A 24574-nucleotide genomic window follows, 5' to 3' on the forward strand; every position below is an offset into this window, starting at 1 on the left:
TAAAACAATGAACTGCATGATCACTTTAATCTGTCATTTTTTCAGCACGGCACAAGGGATATGACGATTGATTTCAATAGGGAAGACTGTGTGCTGTAAAAAGACAATAATGGAGATAATGATTGTCTGCTGTTAATCTAGTCCTTTAAAAGCAATGCTCTATTAAATTCCTGAAGGATACTGAGCATGTTTTGTCCACCATGACTAAAACAGTTCTTAAATCTGTTTGAAAGCTTCAGTAATTGTTACCATTTCATCAAAAGCAGCCTGAGCGTATTTGGGATAATCACACATCTTGTGACAGACGCTGATATTTCCGACTGCAGACATCACAGAGCTAGGTGGATTAAAGACTAGTTAAACATTAAACAGGAATCCATATGTAAATTTACAGCACTAATTAGGAGATGCTCTCTGTGATGTTATCCTCCAAGAGACTCTCTGCCCTCAATTTTCACACACTTAATCAAATTAAAAGCTTAGGAGCAGCATGATTATCGGATTATCACTGATACATGTACATTTCCTTTTAGTTTGGGCAAATAATGAGAGGATTCTCGCACAATCTATCCGGTGGCTTAACTCACTGTTTGTTTTAGATGTCTATATGGTTTGTGTCATACTGAATTCATCCCATTTAACATCCTATTTTCTAGAAACAAATCGAGCTTTTATTTTGTATTTTTAAACATATATTTACACAGTGGCTTTGATTTTTACAACAGATTACACTAGACTACAGTTAAGTCCCATTTTTGTACATTTCTGTCTCTCGTGAGGGGATTTGATGTAGACATTGGTTATGGTACAGTTCAGATGGTACTGCTTTGATCATGAGGCCTGAAGACTTATGGACCCATAGGCTGGAGAGGCTTTTCACGCAGGCAGAACACGTTTCATACATGTACACGCACACGCTGGGAGGTTAACACACTAAAAAGAACATGCACAAGTGAACTCACATAAACACACGGGCGAAGCTGAATCACTGTTTCACTGATCTATGACAGCAAAGCCTCCTTCTGGGACTGCACGTTCACCATGGCAGTCTCAACGGTTCAGCGGCCCCAAGGATGTGGTTAACAAATAGGGAGAACGATTTCCAACTTCAGGGCGGTCGCAGACTTGTGCTAAGTGATCTGTATTCCCTGTGAATCTGCTGTTCCTTAACCCTGTGAAATTAAGAACACTTCCTGAAACTCGCCCCCAGACCTCTCACATAATACAAAATTCAAAAAGCACTATGCATCAGTGTCCTTGTGTGTAATGTAATATGGAAAAAAAAACGGCCATAGCAGAGCAAGGAATTTTCTTACCAAACATTTCTTATGACTATCTACATTATATATGCAGTAACGCCCTCTTACTGTGCCACAATATGCCAAATAAGATGGCCGTTTAATTTATGTTTTTTTGTTCTTCTGTCTCTCAATTTTGGAGGCGTTTCTCCACAGTAGGAATTCCACAAGGCTATACCCAAGTTTTGTCAAAGTGTTTTGTAGATATAATTTACCAGATACCACCTGCTGTAAGACAGTTAACAGTAAAAAGAACAAGGCTCTCAGAGTATCGAGGAAAGTAAAGATTGGCAGGTGAAAGTGAGGCTTACAGGCTGACCTACACACAAGACCTCTTCATCCGTGACTCATAATCACTACTCTGGGGGAGTCACATGGTCTGCTAAAAGGCAGCCAAAGCCATTATGGGGGTGCTTAAAACTCCACTTAAAGATCACTTTATAGCCTATTACTTTAACTGTGGTTAGGTATTTACATGACACCTCCAGCAGCTTTTTGGTTTGGAAATACATTTGCTTGTGGGTAGAGCATCTTATGTGACTGTATGCTGTGACAAAAGTAGGCAACATCCAGGCAACAGCTATATAAAGGTGCAGTGTATTTCTGATCGTCTGCTGAAGATCCCAATGCTGTATTAAAGGATAAGATGATAAAAGGCCAAAGATTCACAGACGCGTGGGACAAATATATTTCAATTTAATTTCATATATTGTTCGAAACAAAAATGCATTGGCTTTTTTTTTTTATAGAGCACTATCACAAAGCCTGAAATGTTCCATATTTCTTAATTTCTTGGAGGATGTTTGTACGGTAGCATGAAACGCTGCTGCTGTTACACTGTGTATTACATGACCTGGGCCTGGTCCCCCAGCAGGGTAAGCTTGGATCAGTGGAGACAGCCCCTACCCTGGGGTCATCTGCGACCGCACGCCTACACCACTGCAACGTGACGTGGAGCCGGGGCGATGGTGTGTAAATAAAGGGAGAGAATTGCGAATCATGGCTACAGCGAGCGGAGCAGCTCAAGCAAAGATGGTTGCCCGCAAACCTGACTGGGAGGTGGTTTGTATGTCTGTGTGGAGGTGGCTGGCTTTCCGGATGGGGAGGAGAATGACTACCATCACCACGTCCCTCTCACAGCTTCCCTCTGGCCTGACAGCTCGGGCGCAATTCACCCGGCTGCTCACTGCTGACATGTGGCTTAATCAACCACATGTGCACTAATGAATGGCCATATGAAAACAATTAAAGCTATCAGACTGGCCATGGCAGGTATTCAGCTGTTAATAATTCAAGTTTTTTTCTCAGCTGTTTAAACATATCTGAGAAAAGAATGATTTCATATTCTTACAGTAGTTGACTCTGGACACTTCCAATTACAACTTTCATTTTTCCCTGCCATTTTAAATGTATGGTAGATAATCACTCTAATTAGAAGGCCATTATCAGCCATTTTCTGACAATTAAGCTGCAGATGGATCAAAATTATTATTTTACTTCAATATTTCAACGTCCTGCTCTGTGTGAACACCATGCATTGTGCAAATGTCTCCTCAACAAAGGATTACAATCAATCAAACATTTATGGAAATGGCATCGCTTCCTGTAATGCCGGGCTATTTCCCTTGACATTTTGCACCTATTATATTTTCAGACATTCGATGATGTTCCTGACTCATACTTGGACTTTTTGATAAACACTGACATGTACAAGACTGAGACAAGGTAACCGAGTGTATGTCCCTATTTGAGACAATAACTCGGTTTCCCCACAGTTGGAGGATTACAATGAGCCAATCCTGAAGTTTGTCAGAATCTGTGCGAAATGTCAATAATTAACAAATCATGGATAATTACAATCATTACCTATTTAAGTTTCTTTAGAAAGGTGAGCATTGTTTATTACTTTGGAGCTTGTTGTGTGTCAAAAGTGGAACGGCAGCAAAGAGAAACACTATATACTACATATATGTTGCTTTAAAATGCTTAGGTAAGATTATTAGTGTTTTTGTTCCTACATTTCCATTCTTTTGTGAGCCATTCTTTCAACCTGCAGCTTGAAATATGCAAAGAGAGTAAAGAAGAAATTTGAATTTGTGTAGGGAAAGAGCTCATGGGTTGAACTGGCAAACACCTTTATGACTGAAAAGATTCATATCCTCTGTTTATCATTCATATCTGTGTTTATGCATAATACCGCTTCACATTATATGACTCAGTTTAATCAACAGGACTTATGTGAAGCAGACTCCTTTTCTGCCAGAGTTTGTCTAATATGAGTGAGGCCATGGGGAGAGGTTGTCAATGTTTGCCAGTGGGTTTGCTCATGGATGAGACTGTGATGAACATCTCCCCTCTCTATATGCAGCTGTTTTAATTTCCAGTAAAAAGCACTCACTTGCCACTCAAAACTTTGACATTTTTTGAATATTTTTCACAAAAAGTTGTTTTTGACGCATTCAACATACCATGTTAGTAAGCTTTCAAACTCTATATTTGAATAGCATTTGAACAGCGTATAATCTTTTTGCTTATGATCTAGCAGCGGTCGTATCCTATTTTAAAGAGGGATGATCAAACAGTGCTCCTTCTACATCTCCCCTCAGCAATGCATTATTTCAACAGTAAATCTTGAATTCTTGCTTCCCTGCATGTACATTGACAAAATGTTTATAATTCATGCCATTACTCAGAAAAAAGAGGATTTGGGATAAACAGCATGGTTCATTCCATCATAATTCTTTATTCAACTGGCATATCATGGGAATTTCAACAGTCATAGCAGATTAACCTTGTGTGTGCTTTCTAAGGGCCCCTCTTTGATACATTTACCTGCATCCTGATCAGAACCCTATTTGGTGAATTATTTCATTTCCATTTTTTTTTCTCACCAGCTTGACCTTCCTCTTGCAAAAATAATCACAACTGTAATTTTGGAATATTTAGTCATAGTAATTATATAAATAATGAATCCCCTGAGGTTGGAATATTGCCAGTGGACCATGTGCACAGAGCATGTCCTATAGCCACCTCTCTAGTAACACAGTGTATGTATAGTACAGGCTTCATACCCAGAGTGAAGAATCACAACTGGAAGGTCATATTAGGTAACATGAAATAAGGAAAATGGGTATTTTCACCTCCCACTGTAATGGAACGTGAAATGTTTGTTGCACTGGTGTAGTGCGAAAATGTCACAACTTCAGTTCTGGTGAAGCTCACAAGTCCACCTTAAAATAAAATGGATGTGTTGTACAGATTGAACTGCTACATTTAAAAGTCACGGTAACAAATAATAGTTACGATAATACACTGTAAGTCATGTGTTATATTTTACAGCTTAGTCTATTCAGCCAGTAAACTGGACGGCATACAGATGATTAATGTCTACAGATAGTTTGTAATCTGATAATCCACAGAGAAATCCTGGAGATGTTCAATACGAGTGAATAAGAGGAACATTGCAATTTTGACTTCTATATGACTCTGCAAGTTGTGTTATTTAAGAAGAGATAATCTGTTTGTATTTCCTTTTTAGTTTGAGGTGAGTAATAATGACATTTATGTCTTTGAGCTTTGAATACTGTTGAGTTGAGCCATTTCTCTTTTGCTTCCCTTACAGCGAGCTGTGATATCCTCTCTGTATCCCTGACGGTAACAGTAGTAGTAGTAGTATCACTTCACATGACGTGGTTTGTCCTCTAAAGGGAAGTTACTGACATTGTTGAGGGATAAGTGAACACATAACAGAGCAGTGCTTGTGATACTACTTCACATTGGACTCTATTCACACCACTTAAAAAAATTGTAATGGTATCTCCAGGTGTAGCGCACAATATACAACTGTGTGATTACAATATCCATATGCACTGTGGTAACCACAGTATGTAGAGGAAGATAGGAATCCTCCATACAAATATGAAAATCAACAGTGTTCCCCTATTCCATATATAATCAGTCAGCCCACTGCTGGAAGAGATATCAGCCGAGCTTTCCATTTGCTGATAGTGGCATGCAGCGGCATTAAGAAATCACCCTGAATGTGCCGGGGTAGATAACTGAACATGTTGGGTGTCTACAGCAGATATATTTACACAAAACAGGGAGCAGACAGGGTAGATCTAATTGACTAGGTAGCAGTTTGCTGAGGTTGGTACGGCAGGTCTCGGAGTTGAGTGGATGAGGGGCTTACAGAGAGGCCGTCAAGAGAGCAAAAGATTAGTGCTGACGTCTCTGCCACATCAATTACAACCCGCTGCTTGGCTGGGGAAAATCCCCACCACTGTCTCTTCAAGGCCACCAAGCACAAACTGGGTGTGTCAGAGGTCAGCAGAGGGAGGAAGCGCAAGGCCTCGGCCCTCCCAGTGGGAGTCACTCCTGTGGGCTGGTGGTTCAGAGTCCCCTGTGGAGGCAGGTGCCACAGAGAGTTTCCCAGCAAACACAGTACAGCACAGTAGGAGGGGAGTGGCACGGATGAAGAATATAGCTCGGGCACTGCTCTACTCATTCTGTTTTCATGGTGTTGAATAGACGTGTGACAATGGCATTATATCATCATACTTTGCTTTTGCATTCACTCTAACAAATCCTTATTATGTTTTAGCTAATTTAATAGTTCGAAAAAATGTTGTCAGTCCAAAATAGTCACTTCAGCTATACACCTGGTATACGTTTAATAAAAATAGTAGAAAGATAATGAAAGTTCAGTTGCTCAATATGCAAAATACTATTAAATTCATCGGGCAGAAAATTGAGTTATGTAAAAAGCAGATGAGAGATTTTAAAAGTTTTTCCAAAACACCCACCCTTCTTAAAAACAATGCAAATAGAAAGTCCTCTGTCATTGCTACGCCACACAATTGTAGTACAATGTTTCAGCTATGCTGCTGTTAAACCCAAACAACCTCTAATTCCAAACACTGCTGACTCCAAAACATATACGAGTCTCAGCTAACACGAACACAATGTGTTGGTGTGCTGGCCACCAGGCCGGAACTGCATGAGGCCATCACACAGAGTTAGCCTGCCTTCTCTGTCTGCCTTTTGTTGTTGTTGGACCAGTCAGAACCCCCACCCCAATACATCTTAGATCTGCATCTCTGTCAGTGGGGGGCTGACACCAGGCATTAGCCAGCGGGGCCTCTGATAGCACCAACACTTCACCTTCGGCTTGAAGCCCCTACCAACCTCCACCAACAAGCGCAGAAGCACAACGACTGGGATGGCCAAAATCTTTACAGACCACTAAACTCTGTTTCTTGATATCAGCGTTATTTTAGCTGCGGTGTCAAGAGAGGATTATTCTCACTATAAATAAATAAACTCTTAAAAACCGACCAATGTGCCATTGCTCTGCTATTTACTACCGTGGTAATTACATCAATTGTATTTTCTGCCGTAACCAGTCTGAGAGTCAAGAGGATTATCTAATTATTTTATATGTAGGCCTACAAATACTGTCATTCAGTCAGTCATATACATAATCAAGCATCTAGGCAAGACATAGTGATACTAAGAACAACAATCCTTTAGTTCCCTAAAACAACTATATAACAGGACTTCAGAGACTGAGAGAATGGGATCATAATCCCATTAACTTTAATTAGATCTATGTGATGCTCACCTTTCTTCTGTGACAACAAATTAATGATAAGCCAAAGAGAATTAAAACAGTGGTAAGTGAAACCCTTTTCTTCCCCCCAAGGCTCTCTACTGGGTCCCAGCCTCACCTAAAAGCTCATGAGAATTTAGATCAAACCCCTCCTGCGTAGAGCTGAGTGAGACCAGCCATAAATTGCTAATAGACTAAATGAAACGAGGTAGGAGGCTCCTGCTCTTCAGCAATTACCCCTTAGATGTAGTCATTCATATCCCTGCATGTCTCGTTTCATCAGGATAGTGCCAGCATTTTGTCGGGCTGCCTTTGTTGCACAGCGCTGGGTTGGGTTAGAGGACTGACCATGGTATCGACATGCAGGGGAGCATTTGAAACAACAAAGTGCCGTTTGACTGGCTGGTCGCTCACAAGAATGGCACCTCTTCCTGCCTTTCATGTGGGATGGGTTCATATAATCAATTATTAATCAAAGTCAGGTTTTGAAACTCAAACTCAAAGTCACGTCTGCCAGACTTAAGTATCTCCATGTGTTTTTTATTTGCTTGAGCACCTTTTCATGTCTTTATTTATGATGCTCTTACAGTATGTGTGTCTGATGAGCTGCTATTAAGGTACATCTTCATGCAGCGGTGGGTTCATTTTTTGGGGGGGGAGATTTATACTAGACAAAGGACACATATTATGACCATGAATTACTACAGCTTAAATCAATCGGTACAGCACATCCAATCAGATTATAGGATTTAAAATGAAGGGTTGTTCTTTTTATTAATGAAGCTATGTCTGCAGTATACCATACAATGTTACATTTAGGGGTCTATTTGGTCAGAAATATTTACCTCTGCAAATGGAAAATAAGGTCACTTTATGCTTGATCATTGCAATTATAAATATACATAAAATCCAACTACTATTGGATCTTTATTTTATTTTACGTACAGCAAAAAAAAACTCAAATAAGTTTAAAGAATCAATTAATAATACAGCATCTTAAATTAAACAGTATAATAAGATTAAGGACTATGAACTGCTTTTAATGTGTGACGAATGTTGTGTCTTCTATGTTTTTAGCGTATAGCTTTTTATGATGATTTTAATGTTTGTAAAGTGTCTGAGTATTTTGAAAAGCACTCTATAAATAAAATGTATTATTATTATTATGAAAAAAAGACTCAGCCGAGTCTGTAGAGTATACAATGTATTGCTACATCAATTACATTGTATTAAGAGCTGCCACCTCTGAGTGTGCGCTGTACGTTGTCACATTGTGTCTTTACAAAGATTATAACAGGATTAACCCAACTTTATTTAGAGCCTCTATCTTTTATTGCCCCAAGTGTAAAGATATAAGCTCACCTTGTACAAACAGTGATAATCAGGAAAATCTGACTTGTAAATCATGACTCATTTATCGTGTTTACCCATAACTAGCACAGGATAAGGAAAACCTAGCTCTTATAAACCTCTACACTTGTTGTATCGTTCACTTTTCAATAGAATATCTCCGGATAAATACCTATGAATAAATATTGTGCCACTTGCAACTCAATTCAACCATTTGATAAAAAATTCATCCATTGTTTGGGAAACTCCAACTTTTCTGTCCACCTTTTATTGTCAGACAAATTGAAGTGTGCACTGGGAGGAAGACCAGCGGTAAACACAGAGAATCTATTTAGCCATCCCATTCCAGGGCCGAGAGGAGAGCCGGGCCCTTCAAAGGCAGAGGCAACAATGTGAGTGACATCAGGTCATCCTGCCTCCTCACAGTCACCTGGCTGATAGAATTGTTCTGGGGGGGAGATAGGAGGGACCTGTGAAGCACAGCTTTTTTGTCATTGCCATATCTTGTGATTGATGGCTCCATGGCCGCAGTGAATCTGCCCTTTTTAAATAATTTATGTTGCCCATCGCTATGGACAAGTAGCTTATAACCGGGTTATTTTTCCATTGACTGGAGAGATCAATACTTTAAAGACATGACATAGCCACTAATGAACTACTTAAATGGCTCTCTGGAGTGCAAAACAATTGCAGTGTTTACTCAAAGCAAAGAGTGAAAACTGTTTTATTAAGCTGCATTGTTCTACTTTGATGGATACAGTGTGAGCAAAAAGAAAGGCGCCGGCTAGAATTGAGGCCAATCACTTTGAATTCAACATGTAAGTACTGCAATCCAAATAACAACAACAGCCCCTCCATTGCCACATTCTCAATCATTTTAAGCAAAACATTATGATATAATACTTGGTATTGAATCGTGATAGGAATCCACATCTTGATGGGACAAAACGGTATGATTAATTGCAAGGCATCTCTGCTAGATTGAATTACCCAATAAACTGATAACTCGGTTTATAATCCAAGAATTAGGCCGTGTAATTCCCTACGAGATTGTTCAGTAGAGTTATGTGTTGTAAATCAAGAGGCCCTTGTTCATTCTCCCTCTAACAAAGTGACAAATTAGCCAAACAATAGTGTTTGAATTCTTATTAAAGTTGATTAATTCATATCATTAGTTGATCACACAACAGCTCATAAAATATACTAAATTAATTTCTTTACTGTGATTAATACATGAAACACTTGAATTAACATCAATAAATCAATGTGCGAATCAATTACATTATCATGTTTAAATACAGAGCTAATAGTGTACATTAACTAGCAGCGGAGAAGTGATCATATATCATTTGGCATTCCAAGGAGGAAGAGCAGAGGAGCATCCTTAAATGATCAACGATGAAAGAGATCCAACTCTGACCTTAACAGGTCCCAATACATTGTGCATGCTGTAAGTTATCTAACACCAGGATTCAATGCAAACCATGCTTCCTTTAATCCAAGATGTATTAAATAGGACTGATTACACTGTTCCTATCAAATAAGTAGCAATGAGCTGCTGGAACACGGAAAAGATGTGAAAATGACATACGTTAAATGCAAATACTGCAAGTACGGCAGGACTTCGTAGGATGGATCAAAGCTCATCCCCTAATTTGCACATAACCAGTTTTCCTATATACTACACTACACTGTAAGTTTAACTTTTTTTTACATATATGGTCAGCGTACTGAAAGTAAAGTAGAGACCCTTCAGACAAGAGTCGTCATCCAATTTAACACTTGGAAAGTGCCTTGTATAAGTGACTGCCTGCTGCAATATGAACAAGGCAGCTATGAAAAGCATGTCAAGGCCTCTTTGTGGTTGCACTGCGGAGAGCTACAGACATCGCTGCTCCATTACAGGGCTGCTGCAGATGTGAGAGGTCCTCTCAACCAGGTGTTGTGTGGATCAGTCAACAGAGTTAACGTGACACACTTTGTAGAGAATTACACCTCTACCACAGCGAGCTTTGGGCCTATATGGTCTCGCTAATAAACCTGGACCTTGTAATGGCTGTCTGATCACTCAAACGCAGGAGCAGCAGCAACGGGAGGACAAGGAAATGTCAGCCAACACGGATGGAAAATGTACCTCCACCTTTGTTTAAGGTTCATGTGGGCTGAGTTTGATTGCTCTCTGTGTTTGTGCCAGGGATTGGCTTGTTACACGTTATATGGGCACAGGACTTGACTGTTTTTTGTAACCACTCAGCCTGCTTATAGGAACCTGGCTCTCCAATATTGAGTTTATGAATGAAGCTATACTATTCCTTAAGAAGCAGCCCTGCACCTGAGCTGAGCGGAGGAATAGTGCACGGAGTTGTGTAGAACTGATCATAATGACTGAAAAGCAATAGCTTGCAAGAACATTGATCTTTTGGGAAAAATGCAGACAAGGACGGTTTAACCGAAAGGATAAGGATGGCAATATTCTATATTTTGGTTATTGTCAACAAATCCCACGAAAGACCAATAGTGTGTTAGTCCATCTCCAGTGTTTCCCACACATAGACTTTACTTAAGCAGGCAGCCCAGGTATATTAATGGGAAGCAAAGTATATTTGGTGACCGATTTTAGCATTTTTTATTATTTATCCTTCCAAGCGAACAATGCCGTCTGAGATCGATTAGCTAGTGGACAATCTCCCCTCGCTCAACCTCTCCCGAGCTGAATTCCTGAATAGAATAAAGTTGAAGTTCACAAATGGTTAGTAGCCTATCATGAACACCTCTGCACAAATAAACCAAGTCCAAAACTGATGCATTCAAGTTAACTCTGATCTATGTTCTTAACACAAGGCTGTCAATCTCACAGACCCAACTCTTCAAATAAGTTATAAGCAAGCATGTAAAGAGTCTAGCTTGTCAGGATAGCTAGAAGTAAATGTTAAAATAAACTCTCCAACTTCCAAAGCCCATTTCTTCCTACTGAAGACATGAATTCTGAAAAGAAAAATCAACAAACGTTAAAACAGATGCACTGTAGTTTACTCAGAATGGATTGAAATCTGCATTTTTTTGGGGGGGGGGGGGGGGGGGGGATATTTTCAATATATAACAATGAGTCTATTGCTGACACTATATCAGGCCTTGGCTACACAGGCGATCATTTTATATTAGGGTCAATATATTGTTGGTTTTGCAAACTTATTGAATATCACCAGATTTAACCTTTAAATGTCCTCATGGTTAGTCTGTGGTTATCTATTGTGACATGATATCATGTGGCATGACATCTATCTTTGACACTGAGAGGCACCATGATGACATATGATTAATAATGTAACAGTCTATTATTTGAATATTACTAGAATAAGTTCCCTGTGTCGATTCATTTTAATTTTAGGCATTGATGTGTCTAAATGTTCCCTTTTTTTTGAAGGCGGACTCTTAAGATCATCTTATAAAAGGCATCTTAAAATCTCCAGGGCCAATTCAAACGCCACTTGACAAAAGAACCGTCTTTGCTACGGATGTAACAGCCAGTGGTCTCTTCTAATCTTCTTCCATAGCTGCTCCCATTGACTCAACTGATGCAGTCGATCTTTTGATATCATAAAAGACATACTTACAAATGCATAACTGAATCCAAATACAACTTGAAACAATCCATTATTATAGAGGGGATGGCATTAATTCCTTCTCTTGCTCTGAGAATTGCTCGATGCCTCAAGATAATTTGCCATGTAATTATTTTCACCTACACAGATGCACTGACATACAGTACATGCTTCTTTTTTTTTAAAACCCTGATAACGGCCGTTAATTCATCAAGAGTAAATAAAATGTTTAGTTGGGAAGGGACATTAATTATCACATTCATCTGCTCGCTGCTTCCAAACTGGGTTATAATGAAATGTGCTGTAATAGAGATTGCTCTTGGGGAGGCAAGCCGTTTATGAATCGCTAGAGGTGCAGCAGCTGCCTTCCCCCTTGAGAGATAGAAATTTATGCCGTACACCCCGCTGATTGTTGAGAAGGTAAAGAACCAATAGCAGCATGTTCAGAGGTTTAATTTAAAGTGTGTTTCTCACTAGGCTGCTCAGAACACTTAATTAAACTCTGCTGTTTTGGCAATGACAAATGCTGTGGTGCAGGAGGAAGCTGGGCTGCTGTGACTGAGAGGCTTTTGTAATTTCTTTCATGTGCAGCGATGGCCAGATCCAGGTCAGAAACTGTAGAATTAGAGAACTAAACAAGATTTAGACATGGGGAATGAGAGGGCAAGGGGGTGGGCGGTTACAGTCGTTTCTTTCTCAGGAATACATCTCATTTTCTCTCTCTTTTTTTTGTGTCCTCTTACTCATTTTTGGAAAGTTTTGTCATAGATTTATGAGTGTTGAGCTTCTGAGCCTGGTTTTCTGCGCTTATTGCCTTTCACACTGATGTTTCCTAAGGCATGTGACTGCTTGATGGAGACTTCAACATTTTACTGAAAGGTATGATGAATAAAATGAATAGTAGGTTCCTGCACAGCATATTGTTCCCTTTGTTTCATAACAGTCTGATCTTTCTATTAAGTCTCTTGGCATGATTTTTGATTCGCCAAACCACATTTTCACCAAAGGAAGCATTACGTTTAAAATAAGCAAGTGTGAAATTTAACTTCAGAGGTCTTGCACACAAAAACATCAAACTGGAGGCAGTCAACAAACTGACAGGGAGTGACTAATAGCTTTCTTTCTGGGTAGAAATCCAATTCATGCCAAACAAAAACCTTATTTTGTTTCTGTAATGGTATGACTGTATTACTGTGCATTTCATGAGATCCATTTAAAAGGTGGAGCCAGTCTAGCACATAGAGACTGCAAAGCCTTGCCTGCTGCTGTGTTATGAAGTCGAGGAACTCTGGCTACGCTACCAGGAAATAACCACAAAGATGCCTGCGAGGCACAAACAGGAGCTGGAGCATTTCATTCAATAATGTAATCCATACTTTTAAGTAAAAGACCTCAATTCTTATGTCCTGTTTTATTACTTGGAGCGAATGGTACCACACATTATGTTTTCTGTCACATGCCAATCTTTTTGCACACCGCTTTATCACAACAGTATAAATAAGTAGTGGTTTTACAGGCTGTGTAGCCGAGAAAATACAAAGTTGCAATTATTCAGCTTGAAAATGTATTCAACACAATCACTGACACCATTCAAACACATCAGAAGGTTTAGATTTGATTTGATGTCATCTTTTGTCACATTTAAACATACGCTCTTGGTATAACATAATAAATACAACTAACATTAAACGTTCATAAGCTACAAATCCTGTTTCTTCAGTTTCTTATTAACAAATATATTCCCTATCATAGGATTGTGCTTTGTATAACTTAATAAAAAAAATTTGAATTATTATTATTATTATTATTATTATTAATTAAAGGGAGCACAATTGGTCATTTACATTGTACTAAACTAAATTGTGAACACTGACTAGTGCAATACATTAATATACATGGACAGGCAATTATAACGGTCTTCATTATCATGTAAAAAAATATATATCAGTTCACTTTCAAATGAAGTAATTTTACTAAAGGTGAAAACGTGTGCTAATCCAGAGCATTAAATAATAAAAAATAACAGCATATAGGAAAAAAAACATTGTATTTACCATGTTTTATATAGGGGATGCAAACAGCTCCATATGTATTTTGGTGTTCTGTAAATGCCAGGGAGACACACCAGCATCCGTTGGAGTTAACGGTGCAGCACTTTTGTGTTCAGTAGCACAAATCATTAATCATGAGGCCCGGCCATATTCTTGTAGTGCCTGTGCTTTCATTACTGGGCCTAATTAAACAGTTCTGTGAACTGGAATCTCAGATTCCTCTGTTACAGATTATCATTAATTATGGTGAAAGTGCTCAGAGATGTTGGACTCAATTATATTCTGCTCAACCCTGGCAGCGGGGTGATTCATTGTTCTGAGCACTCCACAGCCGTACTGTCTCTGCTTATCACCAACCTCCACTTTTGTAAATTGGGCTCTGCCAGCCAACAAACTAAGAATTATGTGCTGCTTTTTTCATTACAAACATGTTGGAGGAGCACAGACCAATTAAGGGTGGGATATTTTGTGTGGAGTGATGAGGCAGGCATTGGTGCAGGGAGATGGGGGTTGGAAGGGGGGATACTATGGGAATGAGCTCGCCATGCTGAAGTTGTGGCTTTATTACCATGCGTGGTGCAGCCCTCCGCCAAGTGTATTGACTGATTATGCTCAGAATACTTCCTCAATATCTCAAAGCTCTCCGTACTGTAACGGTAAAATTAGAATTTGGACTGAATATTACGTTGATATTTCTATGCAAGTGCTGTACACACAGATGTCCATTGTCCTGTAGGAGGGTTTAAATGGAGATTTCTATTATACTGGCAGCTCTGAGTGCCTATATAGCTTGGAGGACAGCATTAACTTTTCATAATATCTGTGTATGACATGCAACTTTTTTTTGCAGCTGAACAATGTCAATATTACTTCTATGGTCTTATGTAGGGTACGTGGAGTCTGTGTGTGAATGAGATTATTGGCCACCTCTTTTTAGGGTCAGAGAATTGAGAGGGAAATCTGAATTAAAGAGAAGCAGAAGTTCCAATGGTAAGCTTAGGCTTTAGCGGTTTGCACAATTTCATATGCCGCAGTAGGTAGTGATTTTAATATATATGAAAATCAGCCGGAGCAGTGTGCATGTGGTTCTTATAAATCACCGGAGGGAGATGTTCACATGCTATACAAAGCAGGAGAGTATTCGTTTCCCGTTACTGCAGCGTAGTCTCAGTATGGCTCACAATAAAAGATCCGTCTCAGTTCCGTTGCTTTCAAGAATTGAGAGAATAATGAAGCTTGCAGTAAAATGGATACATGTGAGAGGAAAGAAACAAAGAATTTATTTAACAGTATTTCTGTTTAGTTTCTTAAACTATGGTTGGTCTAATCCCATAATTCCCCGGGCAGAGGAGCAAGAAATGGGATTGTTTCTTCTAGTGACATAGCGGCAGCTCATTGAAAATGTAATACACTACTTCCAAGTCACAGGTCAGCTGGCAATCTGAATTTTAAAAGGACTGTGAATAATATTCTATTTTATTTTGAAAATGAACTTTGTGGCCTCCATCATGAATCCAATATATGTCTTAATCTTCTGGGCTCTTGAAGCTTGAAGCTCTGGAAGAAGGCCTTTGACATCTGAACCTAATAAGGAAATCACTTGTTTTCTCATCCATCTTCACATTTTTACAGGGGCTGACACGTAACAGTCCTTTATTTTAAAAGTAACTGATGAAGCATAAAACATGTTAAATATTAAGGCTTTTCCTCTCCTTTTCTACGTACAGTACATTAAACGATTGTGTTATGCAAGAGGTACAACAGAAATATACACAAAAATCATTATCATCAGTAGTATAATTATTTCTATGCAGTTGTACAGTACAGGTTAGTGTGCACAGTGTATCCTTAAGATGAAAAGATTAACATCCAAGCTTCTATTGTTATTCTGAACTGAACATGGCTGGCAGTGGCAGTGAATTTAAGCGTTAATTACACACTAACCTTTTCAGAATGGATATTTAGACACGCTGTGTCCTGCGACTCCGAATGTTCAGGAAATGAAAACATCCAACGACCAATCAGTATCTACTCACATTAGCATCGCCTTTTAAAGCCCCACTGCCCCAAAACATGCCACAGAAATCCTCTCCTATTTATCTTAAAATAGCCACTTAACTTTGACTGACACTAATTCTTACTACATGGAACTGTAGAAACCCCTTCATTTCCCCCTTCTGTCTCTGTCAGAAAATTACAAAAGACAGAGTTTGTGATGTCCCCAGTGTGAAAAAAATCCCTTTATTCTGTCAGATTACAGCATTTGATATGACGTAGTGCGGCATTGTGGCATCACATGCCTGCCAGAGAGAAGGGACCTGTCAGCAGCAGAGGAAAGCAGTGCAGATCATCACTCTGACTGATCCAAAGGCCCAGAGACTGTCATCTCCTCCGACTGTACAAGTCAACACAAATAAAAGTGAGGAAGCAAAAGCCATAATGGCTGGGAGAGATCCAGGCTCATTGTGGCCATTACTTTTATTCAAACCTTACAGATGACATGATGTGAAAAATGAGCCTGTGTCTAGTCGGGTGCCCATTAGTGAGTGAGCACATTATCTCCCCTTTTTCACATTGAATCTCCTCCCTGCATGCAGTGGCAGATGCTCCAGAGGAGTCACTCACTTTTATGGGCTTTTGACTGCCGTACTCTTTTAAATACAGGGGCCTGCACCAGGCAGAGATGACGTATGGCTGTCAGCGCTCTTTACCTCACTGACATATGCCTTCAGTGGATCCCTCCTTAAACCTTCTGTCTAAAACTAAGGGGGACAGCTAACCTCTTCCCTCACAGAGCAGACGAGCATGCATCAAATTGATTATTACAGCAAAAGGACGTGATTTCTAAAAATCTCTATTACCAGATAATTATAGTGCAATTTACTTAAGTACAGTCTAAAGTAAATCATGAAATACAATTCCCCAAAGCCTTTAAGAGTTACACTACACAAGAGACACTTACAACTTCAGAGGTACTGAACCTATGAGGACTTTTGGGGACAATAATTGTAGATTTGATAGAGTTGACAAATATACACACTGCAGTATACATTATATAAAAAGGTTGTTTTTGTAAGTTTTGATGTTAACAAACATCAAGTCCAAGGCTCTTTTTCTTCACACCTCTAATAGTCGTTAAAACACCTCCCTCCGCTGATGAAGGAAAATCAATTACTTTGTCAAATCACTGTGTTCCTGCCACATTATTGTGGCTGTAATTGACATGATGAACAAGTGCTTGATCTGTGCTTCGTCCATCTACATTGTGAGAATGTATTTTATTTAATCGCATAAAAAAAAATATATCACCTTGCAGAGACATTTGAACTAATATTTTAACACCCGGACTTAAGTCTTTGACTCAATCTCTACTAAATGAAGCTAAACTAACACAACCATTTTAGTTTAAGTTTGTCATCACTTTCTCTAATAATATTAGGGAATAAATACAGTGAGACTTCCGTTTACTCCATTGCCAACAACATACAGCTGATCTTTTCACTGCTCGTCAAATCACCAAGCAGACTAATTGGGAATGTGTGAAATAATAAATATGGAAACAAATGTATATACACGTATAGCCTTTTCTCCATTCCGAATGGCCGGAAATGCACCAGTGCCACAGTCAACAAATATTCAACAGCATGAAAAAAAAACCCCAGGAAGGTTGAACCTATTTGAAAAATAACTGTATTTTATTCTACAACGGCAAATAAATCTGGATGCAGTAATACAGAACAAAGCTCAGAGGTTGTGGTCAGTGACAGAGAATCCTGGCTTCTCTCAGGCATGAGTATGAACCAGACTCGCTTGGTTCAATCTAATCTCTGACAAGAAACAACAAGCCTTTGGGACACCCCTGCGGTCCACCTCTATACCGCACAACATCATAAGCAGCTCAACGCAGGGGGTTAGATCTACTGTAGCTGTCAGGGGAGAAATATGTTTCCATTTTACAACTTCAGTGGCAGAGAAGACCATACAAATGCTCCTCCATTTCCCTCACTATTGCTCACTCGTTTGAATCTCTCTCCTCTCTCTTCTGCTCCTGTCAGTTTTCCCTCAGTACACACACTCAAGGGGTTCCCTGGTGACTGCGTCCCATTACTATCCTGAGAATGCTGCACAACAGAGCTGCACCGCCAATGTCCCCAGTGATACCACTCAAATTCCCACATTGCCAAGTCAAGCACTGCGCAGGGCAAACTGGATTTGTTAGCCAGCACAGTTTTAACTCATCATCACTTCTGTCATATTAAACTTCAAGATGTAAAAGGGATATGCGTGCGCCATAAGTGACTGACTACTGGAAGGTTTGACTCTGTTCCAGATCACAATTTAGACAAGCTATTTCAGCAACCAGGTTCAACACTGGTCCCAGGCAAACATAAAGACACTAATTCAATTAGAAATCATTTTTATTCTTCAGTGATGCAAATTACTGGGTACAAAACATCCTCACAATTTTGATTAGAAAAGTAATATAACAGTCAACTTTCATTTCAGCAGTTATTACGAAGTAGAGCAAAGCTTACTGAAATGCTAAGTCAGGTTTTTTCACAAACCCAAATCCCAGGTTTGATATATTAAGTTAAATTATTTACTTCTAGCATTGAGTTCGCCTTAAAATATAAGCCTGTTTATATTCGGCTAATGATACAAAAATGACATCACAGATAGATACATGTTGGCCAATAAGATATTGTATGAGAATGACAAATGTATATTTGAGGTAATTCACAAACAGTATCCCCATTATATAGTTTACCAGAGAGCAATAAAATGTGTATTTTCAACTGTTACAAAGGGCACACATATCTTATCTTGGCCACATTTCTTTAGAAAATCAAAGCCATGCTTGGTTATGCACAGTTAAGTACTGTAAAATGGTTTTAAGGCGTTCTAGATACAGATACAGCATCGTTCACATGGTTCCAGCGATCGGTACAGTCTGTGTTTATCCAAGTTACTATGATTCCACGAGGATCTCAGGCATGATTGTGCTAATCACCTGACACACCTGATTTCCCGATTCATTTTCTCCATTCATCTTGAGCAAATGTAGCGACAGCTTGCAAACTGTTTGTTTTGAGTTGTCAGAAAGGAACCAAAGGCATGTATCAACACGGAATAAATGCTACTGCAAGATGTCACCAGCTGCACATGATATGATGAATTACAATCATATGTTAATCAGCCGGAGTCGCAGTAATGGGTTGTTTACACGGCGCTCCATCACAAACCTTCTTGGACTGTTTTCTCATATACAGATACGGATTCTTGAAGAGACAGGAGCACACTACCGCTTTGCAATACTAATGTACAGATTTAAGTTGCATTGTGTTTGTTTTCCAGCAGCATATAGGAGCAACTAAAAATGCATTTATGAAATAAAATGTCTTTAATTCAAAATTAACTGAGTTTGTTGATGCGTTTATAATTGCTTTGTTTAAATATGCCTGCCTGTTGTTGTTATTGTTACACAATATGTAAGACATTTGCTGCCAAGACAAAAAAAAAGTCATCCTTCATCGCTCACTGTATTTCTCTCTGACATGCATGGAAAGTAATTTAATGCATGTGTGGGTGGGGGTCTGTTGTGGACGGTTGGCCACAGAGCAAACAGCAGTAGGTCCAGCAACAAGGTCAATACTAGCGTAAATACCTTTGTATTTCCCCAGCCACCAACAGTGTTAGATCCGGCAGTTTGTCCAGCAAACTTACTAATGACTAACGCCTCACTGCTTCACTATTGTTTTCCTTAGTTGGGTGAATGAAAAGGATATAGCAGGTACATCAACAGTTATTATTGATGCTGTTATTAAAATACATACATGATTTGTAGCCTATTCAGTAAGAAAATCCTTATTTAGGTTTAAAGAGTCTTAGAAACAGGGATATCTTATTCCAAGCCTGATTTTCTGTCTCCAAAAGAACTTGCATTTATTTTGGAAAGTGTTGCTACCTTACATTATATTATCTTGATAATATTTGAAAAACCAGACTGTTTTTTTATTTGAGAAAATCTAAAAAATAATGATACTGTAATAAAAAACAATTTAAAAACTCAAAGTGGCAATCTTGACAGTTTTCATGTAAATAGATGTCTGTTAATTCTATCTATCGCCAAAGGAGGAAACACAATGGGGATTGAGCCTATAGCCCAATGATGAAAGTATTGCTATATTTATACATTTGCAATATTTTAAACTGGGTGTCTGTAGCGACATTCACTCAAAGAGAAATTCTAAATCAACCAGGACTGAATACAAATCTGGACAGTCAATATTATTATCAGCAAACATCTTCATGAACATACATCCACAAATTAATATTACACTAATTATGGCTGATAAAAAAATGTTATGTTATATTATGTTTATTTTATTTGATATGGACATCACAGTAGCATTAGAATTGTAACATATATTTATGCACAAAGCCCACATGCACTGTGTTAAGTGTTTGTAGCGAAATGCTAATTTACAACACCTGTCCACAGATATATATTAACAGATATTACAATATGGCGGCTTCTGTGTTGTTTTGTTTATTTTACAGTCACAGTTCTACAGTTTGTCTGAAGTCAGTCTGGACAACAGCATTTAGTAAAAGAGTACCATGATATGATCATACCATCATGACATAATTCCAGTGACTATACAATAATAGGACACAATATAGAGCGACGGCAAATGTCTTCGTAACCTAAACAAAAAGCATTATCCATCCGGTCATGTCCCAGTTAGCAGTGAAGTGGATTCAGAGTTGTCCACAAAAGAAACAACTCATCACCGGTGCTATCTAACCTGCATCCTCTCCGTACAACATCTCAAGTAAAATGACGTTTGCGAGTTTTAGCTGGAGGGACATTTAAGATTTCATCAGTGCTTCTCAATGAAAATAGACATATTCTCTTAGGAATGTGTTAAATCAGTTAAATTGCAAACAAAGTCATATTTTCAGGAAATTAGAAAACAACAATATAAATAAAAGTAATCATTGCAATTCATGAAATGTGTAGGGACGCTTATGCTACTGTGTGTAAATAAATGAGAATGAAGAGTAAATAGAAACATCACAAGCACAGACAACCTTATAAACTATACTACAACTAAATTGCTTCCACACTCCATGGACTCAATATGCGATTTAAAAGAGCCTGGCGGTGGCAATATTCCTCTGATATGGTGTTTAGTTTTAATAGGAACCCTCAGCTCAAATATGAGCTGACAAACACAGCAAGACAAACACAGTCTCTCTCCGGCAATGAAATATACACTATCAAATAGACCTGTACCTTTTTGAATCCGCTGTGTGGGTGAAACTAAAGCGCAGAACAAACAGCATTCTGATATGGCTTTGAGGGTGATAACAGCGTCTGACAGGGTGGAGAGAGCAGGCTTTGGGCTCGGTGCGAAAACACAACCTGTGATTGACATGATTCCCTGGCCTTAGAGAAGTTTACCTTTTAATAAGAGCTCAGAGAGGCCCTCTCAACAACCTGGTCCAGGCGCTCACCGACAGCAGGCGACGGCTTGGGAGGTGTACGTGCATGTATTTATGTGCGCGTGGGGGTTGCTTTTGTGCATGCATGCGCGCACATGTGTGTGTATCGACGCACACGTGTGTCTGTGCCCACTTGCAGCAGATTTCAATCAAGGATTTCAGCCATGCCCAAATATCCCTTCTCTTTTGGGCCAAGTTGTTTGAAGAAAATGAGTGGATTCAGGATCAAGAGCCTTTCTGGAGGAATTTAAGTCTGTTTGAGGATTATGACTTCTTCATCCTGTACAAAGCCTGCAGAGAGAGCTATATGCTAGCCCTTAGAGGCAAGGCTTACCAATGCATTCCAGACGGTGATATAGAAGTGATAAAACCCAGGACAGATATCATACTTTTGGGCACAGATCTTCAAAATAAATAGGGGAGCTAAAAACTTTCCAGTTTAACTCTATAAGAGTTATACAGTGCAAGACTATGCATGATGAAAACGTGGCCTTAAACATAATTGCAAGCCAGCGTACTGCCTTTGTGAAATTATGGGACATATCTTTGTACTTCTAACTCTCAGTTTCTTGTTTCTCTGAATTCAACAAACTGCTGCAAAAGCCACACCTCTTTCATCTGACTTATGAATTATAATTAGCAAACTAAGACATTCCCTGTAAGCCTTGATGTTCAGGTTTCATTCAGACTTTCTGAGGCATCGACAACGATGTTACCACTGACCCGTCCTTCTTCGAAAAGCTGCAATTACTAGGATTGACACTCTACAGAAGCTTCATTAGTGATACAGCTGATGAGTGGAAGACGGTATAGTCGGCAGCACAGCCAGCTGGGTGTGGATCATCTCTGAAGGGAGCTCTGGTCAAATCTGTCATTATTTACCCTGTTTACAGCGTAACCTCAAAGCAAAACAAGAAATCAATAGAAAATGGGGACAAATTACTGTAAGTGTCAATATTTAAGACAGCTGAGATAAAGGGCTCTCAGCCTGTAATAGATTCTTTCCATTTACTTCAAGCTTATCGAGCAGAGGGTTCGTCAATTGCTGATAAGACCATTAGTTAGTTGTTGATAAAACAATTTAGTGTCATTACAATGTTAAACATAATAAATGGAGGTTGTTCAAAGGATAGAATCAACACCCAGCAATTACACTGCCTGTTCTTTTACGGTGTATTCATTTTCCCTTTGCTTTACCATAAACTTAAGTATAATTTCTGTAGCCTCCGAAAGATTTAAGCATATGTATGATATACAGCAAAGTCCACCATGTAATGTAAGTGGGTCTGAAAGTGTATTGCAATAAACAATAAACCTTCAGACACCAAGTCACCTTTCTTGGCATAATAGACAAACCCACATCTGTGTGAAAAGGGACAGCCAGCACAGCGGAATGGGTGGGACATTTTGATGATGTGTTATTATCACCAACAACATTATTATGTTGTTAAGCCCATGAAGGTCTAAATGACTAAATGCCTGGAAATATTCTGGGCTAAAGGGTTGTTATGCAACATGCTACACAACTCACTTACTTACTTAATTCAACACTTTTAAACAAAGATGAAGACACACTCATCTCAGCTATCTCCCAACAGTACGAGTCTCAAGAGAGTCGGCTTTGTTGAGAAGGTTACAGGACTTTGTTTGACCCCAGAGCAGTGTGACTCTTGGAGCTGTGGCTCTGCCGTACTTCACACTTATATCTTTTGTTCTTGATCAAGTGCACCCACCCCCATACAAAATACAGCCAAACAGACCCGAGTGAGCTGATCATCCCGGGCAAAGGAAGCCATGAACAGGCGGGAGAGAGGAAGTAGCATCTCCTACAGACAGTCGCAGCAGGGGATGGACTAACTATAGCCACATCAATGACTAACTCTCACAGCAAGGACACCTCCCTTCACTTTGAAAAGAAAATAAATTAAACAACAAAGGAGGACACTGACATTCACTGCCTTTCAGTTTATTGCACCAAATAACTGCTCGTCGTACGTCCAGCACAGGATCATTGTCGAGTTCAGCTGCCAGTAAGACAGCAGTGAAATGACAAAAAGCATTTCCTTCCCAGCAGGACTGATGATTTTTATATGGATTGTAGATGAGGCAGAAAAAGTTCCTTCATCTACTGGCCTAATATGGTCATTCCAACACAGGAGGAGACCCATCTTTGTACTTCTTCAAGCATTACATACACAATCAATAATGGAAAAATATACACTGCGAATGGCCTTAGTCGCACTGCCTACAAGCAGCATTGATAAATGATTTTGTGCCAGTTATGACAGCAAGGTGCATGCAGTGAAGAGAGTAGAAGGCCTTTTTAATAGTGCAAGGAGAGAATTAAATCAAACCCAGGAGGGCCTCCACTGGAAAGGAGAGATGCTGCATCTCTCTGCTCTAAATCACAGCTCTACTTAAGCTCAGCCCTCTCTTTCCCCATTTTTCTACATTATCAGACCAAACCTGTCACTGCTGTCTATTGGAAAGTTTACAAATCATGATTTATCAGAGAGAGGATCTCTAAACACCTGTGTGAGAAAATAAGCATCCCTTGCATTATTATTTACAGGCCAAAAAGTTTTTTTAGCCTTTCTTTAAGTTAAGAAAGTATATGAAAAATATTGTAGATATGTTATTTTTACAATACTTTACATTTTTATCAAGTGCTTAGAGGAGCTGTATTTAGCATTCTGAAAATCAAATTAGCAGCAAACAACTATTAACTATGTAAAGATATAGTGGAGTAACTAACTGAGCACAGAATGAAGTCACTCTCCCTCTTGGTGGGTTGTTATCCGAGCTTCTACAGCAGTTGCAACTGATAATGCTGTCCCGACCGACAGCGTCACTGCAAAAGTGTAGCACCCACCCTCCGGTTCCCCGTCATGTAAAAACGGTTAGCTCCGTCAGCACTTGCGCCGTAGTTTGCACCGTTATTGCTGTTAGCATCGTTAGGTATGAGCCACCAGCTTGCCATCTACATGTTGAGAGCCGTTTAGAGGCAATCAAAATGCTCCCAATCTCGGTTCTTGCCCCTTTAAATGTTTGATGAATACCTTAAAACAGATTAAATATAGAAGAAAAGCTGATGATATACAATACAATTGCCATTTTCACTATGGCCTCTGAGTACCTGTAATTTCATGTACA

The sequence above is a fragment of the Anarhichas minor genome, unplaced genomic scaffold (assembly GCF_050575085.1).
Source record: "Anarhichas minor isolate MPS153535 unplaced genomic scaffold, ASM5057508v1 ptg000004l, whole genome shotgun sequence".
Taxonomy (NCBI): domain Eukaryota; kingdom Metazoa; phylum Chordata; class Actinopteri; order Perciformes; family Anarhichadidae; genus Anarhichas; species Anarhichas minor.